Source organism: Balaenoptera musculus, chromosome 8, assembly GCF_009873245.2.
Source record: "Balaenoptera musculus isolate JJ_BM4_2016_0621 chromosome 8, mBalMus1.pri.v3, whole genome shotgun sequence".
NCBI lineage: Eukaryota > Metazoa > Chordata > Mammalia > Artiodactyla > Balaenopteridae > Balaenoptera > Balaenoptera musculus.
In genome coordinates this window covers 263,987-273,183 of record NC_045792.1, presented here as the reverse complement: position 1 = coordinate 273,183, position 9,197 = coordinate 263,987, and the positions used below count along the sequence as shown (strand labels likewise).

At 58.1% G+C, this 9,197-nt stretch overlaps 1 long non-coding RNA gene across 1 annotated transcript; it reads left to right on the top strand.

The window, feature by feature from the left end:
• The first annotated feature begins 4,519 nt into the window (after positions 1-4,519).
• LOC118899473 lies at positions 4,520-7,924 on the top strand. Its single transcript, XR_005020957.1, has 3 exons — positions 4,520-5,185; positions 6,722-7,561; positions 7,680-7,924. It is a non-coding gene; the product is annotated as an uncharacterized LOC118899473 (long non-coding RNA).
• The last annotated feature ends 1,273 nt before the right edge of the window (positions 7,925-9,197 follow it).

Genomic DNA, 9,197 nt, shown 5'->3' with positions numbered 1-9,197 from the left:
CCCCGGAGTGGTACCACCCTCGCGCCCTCCCCGGCCGAGGCGGCCCCGGCTCCTGGCGCTGGAGCTGGGCTGCGGGCGGGGCGACACCGCCAGGCCTCGCTCTCGGGAGTTAAAGCCCTCCAACCCCCACCCCGCCTCCATCCAGGCCGTTCCTGGCGCCCGGCTTGGCAGCCTTTCTCAAAGGGTGATTGTTTCCGGGCTGGGCAGTTGGGGGGCGGTTCTCTGGGACCAGGAGGCAGAGCGGGAGAGTGGGGAGGGTGCGGCTCCCCCTTGGCTTCAGGCACCCGGAGAGGGAGATGGCTGGTGGGGGCGGGTGGTACCTGCCCGGATACAGGGGTGCCTGTGGGGTGGAGTTGGGGAGGTCCTTGGCTGTCGGGGCACTGCTGCCCTGTCGAAGGCACGCCAAGCTGCTGTGGGTCAGCCTCTCCACCTCCCCCCATCAAAGGACCTTGGACTTTCCAAAGAGAAGGCAGCAGGCCATGTGGGGGATTGGAGAGAGGAGCAGAGGGCCAGCAGGTATCCGGAAATGTCAGGGGCTCCTTGGGCCAAGAAGCCCCTGCATGTTCCTTGCCTGCGTGTGCCGGGTGGGCTAGGGGAGTGAGTCCTATGCGTGCGCATGAGGATGTATGGGGTACAGCTGTAGCCCTCCGTGGAGATGCTTCCAAATGCTCTTTTGTCAAGTTGCCGGAGACTTAGAGGCCATCCTTGTATATGTCTTAAGGGTTTGCACTCCCAGCGGTCCTTCTCCTGGACATCTGTAGTCAGGGCCACCCTGGTCCTCCTCGCAGCCCCAGGAAAGCCAGCTCCAGTAGGTGGGGTTCTGGCCCCAGGGGGACCGGAAAGATGTCAGTGCTTTTTAGTTGCTCAGAGACCTCCTTCCCTCACTCGGTGACTGACTCTCGACCCTCTGTCAGGTGTTTCTGGATCAAAGTGGTACCACTGGGCAGTGTGTCTCTGTGCACTGGGGGACCCCTTCCCCTGTCACCTTCTCTGGCCTGGTCAGTACGGAGCTAGGCCCTGCTTCTTGTGCTGAGTATGTGAGGCAGGTGGGGATCGGGGTAGGGGCTTCACAATCAGCTGCTTTGGTCAAGATCTTGAAGTGAGGAAAGGGTCCCACCGAGCATACTGTCTCAGGGACATTTGAAAATATAGTTAATTACTGCCTCTAGGGACAACTGTCCCTCCCTCCACTCCCTCTTCCATCCTTGTGTTTAATGGCCCTCTATGCCATCAGGGAAGTTCTGCCAAATCTAACCTGAGTACCTCCTGCTGCAGTGCAGGATCCTTTCTTCATTCTTGTAATGAGGCAGGAATTACAGCAAGTCCTCTCTGCTTTTTCCTTCCCCTGTTGGAATAATCCTTGCTCCTTGAGACTCTGCTGAGAGGCCCTCTCCTGAGTCAGTGCTCTCCTTGCCTCCTCGTGGACAGTGGGGGTGGGGGGAAGAGGACCACGCAGAAGAGCCCGGGGCGGGGGGCTGGCCTTCACTTTGCTTGGATACCCACTGCCTCCCTCCCCATTGAGTCATGTGGTACAAAGGGCAGGGCAGAAACCACCCGGAGACCTTTAGTTCTCTCCTCATCTTACAGACAGGGAAGAGAGAGTGTGGAGAGTGGGTGTGAGGACAGGACGGGGTCACCCCATCCCTCCATCAGTTCCCCCAGGATGAGGCACGGCCCCCAGCCGCTGAGCTCGGGAGGAGGCCGTGTGGAGGCCTGGCTTTCAGGCCGATTCTGAAGGCCCTGCCTGAGTGACCCCCTCCCTGGCCGCCAGTCTCTTCAGGAGCAGTCAGTTGAGAGGTTGGACTAACTAACTCTTCTGGTCCTGACTGCCACGGCCAGGCCAGCGGGCCCTCTCTGCAGCTGTTCCTGCCTGCCCTCCCTTTGTCTAGCAGGAGGGGAGCCAGATGGGACTGGGGCGGGGTGGGGGTGATGGGATGTACCCTCACAATTGTTGGAAGAACAACAGTGACAGTAAACCCTTTTCCAGGGACCTGTCTTGCAGTGTAGCCCCAGGTTCTGTTTATGGAATTTTTAAATTTTAATTTTTAGAGCCAACGTAACACAATAAAGTAGGATTAAAATTAGAATGATAAGTTTCGGTGAGGAGAGGACAGCTGCCGTTAGTTTCGGTGGGAAGTTTTGGCAACACCCCAAGTGCGTGGACACACACAGATGCGCACACAGCTATGTGGACACAAAACACGCACACAGAGGGAGATACACACGCAGACACACGCACCTACGCCCTCTGATACCCCGCGGGCACATGCGCATGCTTGGCCCCCCCCCCCCCGCCCCGCACACAGGCTGACCCACGTGTACACACCCACCAGCCGCCACAAAGTAGTCACTGAACGCCTGCCTTCCTGCCCGTTCCCTGTCTTCTTGTTGGCCTGTCAGGTCTGTGGAAATCTCTCCCTTCCACATCTGGATTTAGAGTCCTGGCTCCAGACATCTGGAGCAGCCCCTGGGTCTCCAGAGTGACTGATCGTCCCCTCCGACCTCTTTCCCTGCCGGGACTGAGCCCCTCTTCTCAGAGGCCCCCAGAGCCTAGCGCTAAAGTGTTTAGTATGCAAAGCCGGGTCTGTCCTCAGGGACAAGCCTTTATGTGTTTATTGTGTAGTTAAGCCGGACGGGAGCCCTGCCCCGCTCTGGTCCTGGCCCAGCTCCTACATTCTGCCTCCCAGAAGGGTCCCGTAAAGCCATCATCTGCAATGCAAAACCCGTAAAACATCTGGGAGGGTCTGTGGGTTTTCTCCAAATCACCTGTGCCCTAATTTAGTATGAATAACAATTAGTTTGCTCTTATCAGCTAATTGTCCCCCTTGTGGGCTCCCTCTGCCTTGGCCCTCTTTCTGTAGGAGCTCGATTTGCTCCTGATTTCTAAAGATGCTTCCTTTGCCGACAGCCCTTTCTGCTCCCCTGCTCCCCTTCCCCTCCCCCACCGCCAGAGGTGCAGGAAAGCAGCTGAGCCGCTCCCTGCCCGGCGGCTGGGATCCAGCGCCCCCCTTAGCTGTCTCATTGCTGGGACCCCCATTTCTAGGAGTCACCCCCCCACCCCGGAATCTACAGCAGTGGTTTTGCTGATGTGAGTGTGAAGGTCCAGGGAGAGCCCTCACCACGTGCTGCAGGTGCACAGGCCTCCCCCTTGGAGGGTGGGGGGAGGAGGGGAAGCACAGCTGCCCCCTACCCAACCAGGGAGGCGGGGCGAGCTCCCCAGGCCCAGCCGTGCCTTGCGGCGTCTGGCGGGCACACGTGAAACGCCCCGCGGTGGCTCTGACTGGCTGTGCACCTGTTGTTTTGGGTGGTTGAGCTCAGGGCCCAGAGGGAAAGGGAAGGAGGCCTTTTAACTCTTCTCCTTCACTGGGTTCTGGTCAGAGCTCTGGACCCTGAACATTCTTGTTTCCCGTGACAAATTGGAAATCATCCTTTGGTCACCAGGAAGCTCAGCCGCCCTCCCCTCTCCCTCCCCTCCTGGCCATCGGGCTGGCATTCTTCCCGAGCTGAAGCAAACTTCTGCGTCCACAGGAAGAGACCGTCCATGGCTTCAGACTGCTTCAGTGATGGAATTTTCGTCTTGCTTTGTTTTCCCGAGGCAGAGGGAGGTGTGAGAGGCGGCGGGAGGGCCCTGGACTTGGAGGGGCGTGTACCTGAGGTGAACGTGGGAAGAGAAAGCAACCCAGGTTGGCCCTTGACCTGCCCACTGCTCCCTGACTGCTCGCCAGAGCCCATTACCCCCAGTCCCTCTGGAGCCCCTTACGATCCGGGCCGGGGTCAGTTGCAGAGCAAGGCCTAGGTCCCCCAGATCGCCCAGCTCTGGCCCTGTGCTCTCTTCCTGCAGCCTCTCCGGATTCCCAGGCCCCAGGAGGTGGCCCGCCTTCCTCAAGTCCTGTCACACTTCTTCCCGTCTAACCCGGAGGCTCTTCTTGATGTGTGCATGCCTTCGTGTGCTCAGCTGACGATACGCGCCCGTCATGAGCTCCTGTGGTTCGCCGGGCACTGTTCTGGGTACCAGGATGTAGCAGGAAATACAGCCGTTGGCAGAGTTAACTTTGATTAGGCCCTTTGTGTGTGCCAGGTACTGTTGGAGTCTTCACGGGCAGTAACTAATTCCATGACGTAAGGTATTGTTTGTGAGGTGCCGCATATGCTCAGGCTCTGTGATAAACTTTATCCTGTAGGTCGGGAATCTGGGGCGACTATTCAGGTGATTTAATCAAGGTCGTGTGTGCAGTAAGTGACAACATTGTCATGTGATGCCGGCAGGCTCGTTCCAGGACTCAGGCTGCCATCACCCGGATCGGCAGGTGGAGAGCTGGGGAGAACCCTCGGAGGGGCTCTTCGCAGCCGAGGGCCAGGGAGGCCCCCGTGGGAGGTCGTGGTCCAGCCGGGACCCGCAGCTGCGTGTGGAGCTGGAGGCTGGGGCAGGAGTGGGGATGGCAGCCGGCCAAGCTGGGGGGAGGGGGCTCCCTGCGTTTGAGAAACAAAACGGAGCAAGTGCCGGGGCGTGGAGAGCAGGGGCAGCGCGGTGGGAGCCGGGGTCTGAGGACGCGTGTGTGTGCCTGACCCCCAACTCCTGTTTTCCAGGCGGGAGCTATTCAGGAACATGATGGGTGTGGTCCTGACCCCCCTGCCCGGCCCCCCATCGGCCAGGCGGGGCTGGAGGCGCACAGCCCAGACCTTCGGGTCGGCAGAGCTTCTGCCGAAGTGACTGCCGTCCCCGGCCGACGCTCACCTCTGCTCTGGGATTCGGAGCAGCTGAAGGAGCAGCAACGTCTTCCCTGTAGGAACCCCTCCGTTCCTTCAGCCGCCTGCTAGCAGCTCTGATCGGTGCTGACAGGCGGGAAGCGAAAGCCCAGCGCCTGCGTTCGGCCCGGTGGCCCCCTCCCTCAAGCCTGAGGCTTCTGTGTTTCAGCCTCGCCGTCTCCTCCTCCCGACGTGAATGCCCTGGACTCTCGGAAGGAAGGAAGAGAAATACGGAGGGACGGGTTGTCTGTGTGTGTGTGTGTGTGTGACAGGGGCAGACCGAGACCTGGGCACGGGCTGCTGCTGACAGCACACACGGGAGCTGAGGAGGGGCAGCCGTGGGCAGAGGCCTCCACGTTCTCTTGGTCGTTACCCGAGATGCTGGGTGTAATGACGTTCTGGGTGGGAGAGGAGGAAGAGGAGACTAAAACACTCGCAGGTAAGTTTCAGACTTAGAGGAGTGATTTCTTTACCAGGCATATTCTGAAAGAGAAGTTTTGCATTAAAAGGTTTGACAAATCTTTTTGTGCTCAGTGTATCAGAAGCAGGTCTCTCTCCTCCCTCTCAGGATTCCTCAGGTCTGTGAATTCCTCTCTCCCTCCCTCCCTCTCTCTCTCTTTTTCTTCCTCCCTCCCTCCCTTCTTTCCTTCCTTCCCTCCTCTTTCTCTCCCTGGAGCCGGGAGAATGGCACGCACAGGGCAAGGGATGCTCAGAGTTTGCTGGCCTGACGCTCTTCGTCACCCTGCACGTGGCCTGATCTAGTTTTGGCGAGTAGGAAAGAGAACTCACACTTGGGGCTTCCTGAAGCCTCGCTGATCTTGGGAAGCTGAAGGGTCTGGGCTTGATGAGGCAGTTGAGTGTGTCAGGATTTCTGGGAAGCAAGAAGGAGGAAGCATGGGCGGATGCACGGAAAGGGTGTGCACGTCGAGGATCAAGATTTTCCTCGGTGTTGGGAAGAAGTGAGGGGCCGAGGCTACTGGAAGCCTGGACACAGGCCAGCATCAGGCCCTTCCATGAGAGCCCAGGACCGGCAGCCCTGAGCCTCCTGCCCAGACACGGAGCCCCCAGGCCAGGTGGCTGCTCCCCGGGGCCGTGCCCAGGGATGGCTGCACCCGGGCCTTCACCTAGGGCTGCTCCTGTCTGTGTACACTCGGGGTCTCTGCAGGGAGTGGGTGACCTGTCTTCAAGCAGCCTGTGATGGATGAAGGGCAGGAGTCAGGGAGTCCTCTTATGGGGCCCTCGGGGTCAGGGCACACGTCTGACAGTCCTAATTCTCCAGCCCCGCTTTCTGCAGATGGATGGTCATTTTGGACTTTCTGATGTCTCATTCCTCATTCAGCAGGGCAAGCACCCTAAGTCCCCAGCAATGTAGGGTTTACAGCCTCCCATGTACATATGAGCGCTTCAGCACCAAGGCCAGCGCCACTCACACCACGTATGTTGTCGCTTCTGGACACCAGCAGTATCGAGCCTCGGGAAGCCCCTTGGGCTTGGCAGGAGGGCCGCATGTCGTGGGGGCCAGGCTCACATCCACAGACGGCCCGTTTCCAGGCCCCGTAGCTGTGTTTCTTTGAAAAGGACAGGACCTTCCTTAAAGTGACAGCCAGACGAGGCATTGAGTAGGACAAAGTATTTGGGGGAGGACCAGAGACGGTTGGGGGGCCCATGTTCCAGGTGAGGGGACGAGGGGAGCTCAGGAGGCCCATCAGCTGGTTCAGCCGTTGGTTGTGGTGTGAGGAGGCGGTGTGAAGGGTCTGAGCCGCCTGCGGTGAGCAGGGCGCGTGTCACGGGCCACGGTGGTGTTTGCCGTGAGTGGGTGGGAGGATAGTAGTGGCTCTTTCTGCCGACTGGGTAACATCTCAGATCCTTGAACTCCCAGGATTATTTTAGCCACTCAAAGATCAGTGGCTCTGTGTGTTCTCTTCTTTCCGTTCTTCCTTTTAAAAAAATCACCCTCATTTGTTCATTCGTTCAGCGGCCGTTTATGGAGCACCTGCTGGTCTCTGGGCAGCTTGGTGACTTACCCTCTATGAGCTTGCAGTCCAACATGGAAGGGGGCAACTAAAGACACACGACATGTGGGACAGAGACGCTGCCGTGAAACTGGTGACGTGTTCTTGGTGCAGTGGAGATGGGATGTGGTCCTGGCTCAGGGCTCTCCACATCAGGTTCCATCCAGTACTGCTTGCATGCTGGTGCCCACCTGGCGGAACCTGGAGGGGGCTTTCCATGGCTCAGCTGCAAGGGCCAGAAAAGAGGTCCCCGGTGGGCCATCAGGTTGCTGGAAACCCACCTTGAGAAGTGGCTTTTGCCTATCGATGTGACAGTCCACCTGGACGCCTGTGGTCACCCGCACACCACCTGGCAGAACTCCACGTCTGCTACACGGGAAGGCCCAGCAGATCCCCAATTTGAAACCACCTTAAAGCTCCTAGCATTTTTCGAGGGGCACTGGGATGCCCACATTCCAGATTAAGGGCTCAGGGGAAGGATGAGCGGACTCGGGAACACCACCAGAGATGCTGGGACGACCCGTCCTAATGACCTTTCTCCTTGTTCCCTAGTGAACCGCTATCATCTTATGAATTTCAGCAGACTCGCTTGCGGTAGACCGGGCTTAAGAAGCCTTCAGCAATGGAAAGTGGACATGCTAACTTCACACCTGGGCCCACAGAGGTGCACGGAGGAAAGGAAGCTGCCCGGGCTGCATCGCGTGACCACTGGTCCTCCTGCAGCAGGCCCAGGGAGCCGGGACACGACGGCGGTCGGGGCCTCCTGAGGCTGAAGGCCACAACCCTATTCATTCACCGCAGTGGTGAGCAGTGCATCTTTCTGCCTCTATGCAAGATCCCACAATTAAACAGGCAGAGAAGTGTATTTCATAAAATATGTATATTGTTTGCTTCATGCAAAAGCATTTTAATCTCTCTTAGCTCGTAGCCAAGATGAGCAACGGGGGGATCCGTCTTTCACTGCACATGGAAAAGGCTCTGGCAGCAGCGTCTTCCAGGCTGACCGCTTGTCCCGTGGTCGGCACCACCACTAGCGTCACCACCATCTCCACTGTCCATTTGGTCAGTGGTGTACAATTTCACATTCGGCAGGAGAACAGACTGTGTCTCGCTCGTTAAATCAGCCCCTTCACCTGGTACAGTGTTCAGTACGTGCTAGCTGCCAAATGAATATCAGCTGTTGTAAATGTTTATTAAAAATTAATGAATGAACAAGTGAGGTTTCGCCTATGTTAGGGTGTTTGTTTGTTCCTAAGTAAACCCCAGGAGATAGTCTCACCAGCCCCAGTCGTACATAAGGACCCGGAGGCCCAGGCGGGTGCGTGGTCCTGACCCGGCCCCGTCTTGTGGTCTGACCTCCCAGGGACGAGTGTCCTGCTCTGGTCAGGCGTTCTTCCCCGGGCAGAATCTGGGCCCCGGCCTCCCTGCCCTTGCCTCCCTCCTGGCCCTGGCTGGGTGCCCCGCTGAGCGCTGAGACAGCCCTCACCCCACTGGCTCCCGCGTCCTATCAGACTAACCTCACCACGTGGATAATGGCTCCTGCCAGCCCAGAGCCTGGGGAGCGGACTCTTCATTATCAGATGGAGCTGGCACGCAAGGACAGTTGGACTAAATTGACTGTATTTTGCAAATCACCCAGCTTCTAATTCTATCTGGGAGATGGACTAATTTGAACAAGATTCAGCTTCGAAATGGAGAATCCCAGCCCTTGACCAGGAAAGGAGGAAAGGGTCTTTGTGAAATCAGGTGGAAGGAGGTTTGTGGGCTTGTGATGGGCACAGCGGCTTCCCCAGAAAAGGGCCCTGTGTACAGAGGAGCTAAGGTATGGTCGGGACAGGCCCCCACCACTCTCCGCTGCCCTGCTTTCTCCTTCTACCTGGACTTTGTGATGGTGTCGCAAAGCCAGCTCGGGGGGTCCTGGGCTTGTGTGCTGCCCCCTGGCCCCTGGACAGAACCAAGGCAGTGGGCAGAGGTGGGATGAAACCCCTCCTACCTCAGAGTGAGCGGGACCCACAGGCCATCCGTCCAGCCCTGCAGGATACCTCACCCCTCAGGCAGCACCCCTGAGAGCGGCCTTTCCTGCTTCTGTTCTAGCCCAATGCCAGAGGCCCGTTGGCCTTTGACACAGCCCGTTCCAGCTCAGTCTTCTCCCTGAACTAAGAAGTTCTTTCTACTGAAACCGAAAAGTGCCTCCTTTTAACTCTACGGGCTGTGTCCTCGAGGGTGGGGCCTCTCAGGCCCCAGGGTTCTTACTTAGGAATCTCCCGATTCCGATAGCAGTCTGATGAGAATGTAGGTGCTGACTGGGTAGGCCTGAGATCCTGCATTTCTAAAAAGCTCTGAGGTGATTCTGCTGCCCCGGGTCCCTGAGGTTCACTTTGAGTAGCGAAGGCTCGTGGGCTCAGGACAGGGCAAGAGTTTGGAGGCAGTGATAACATC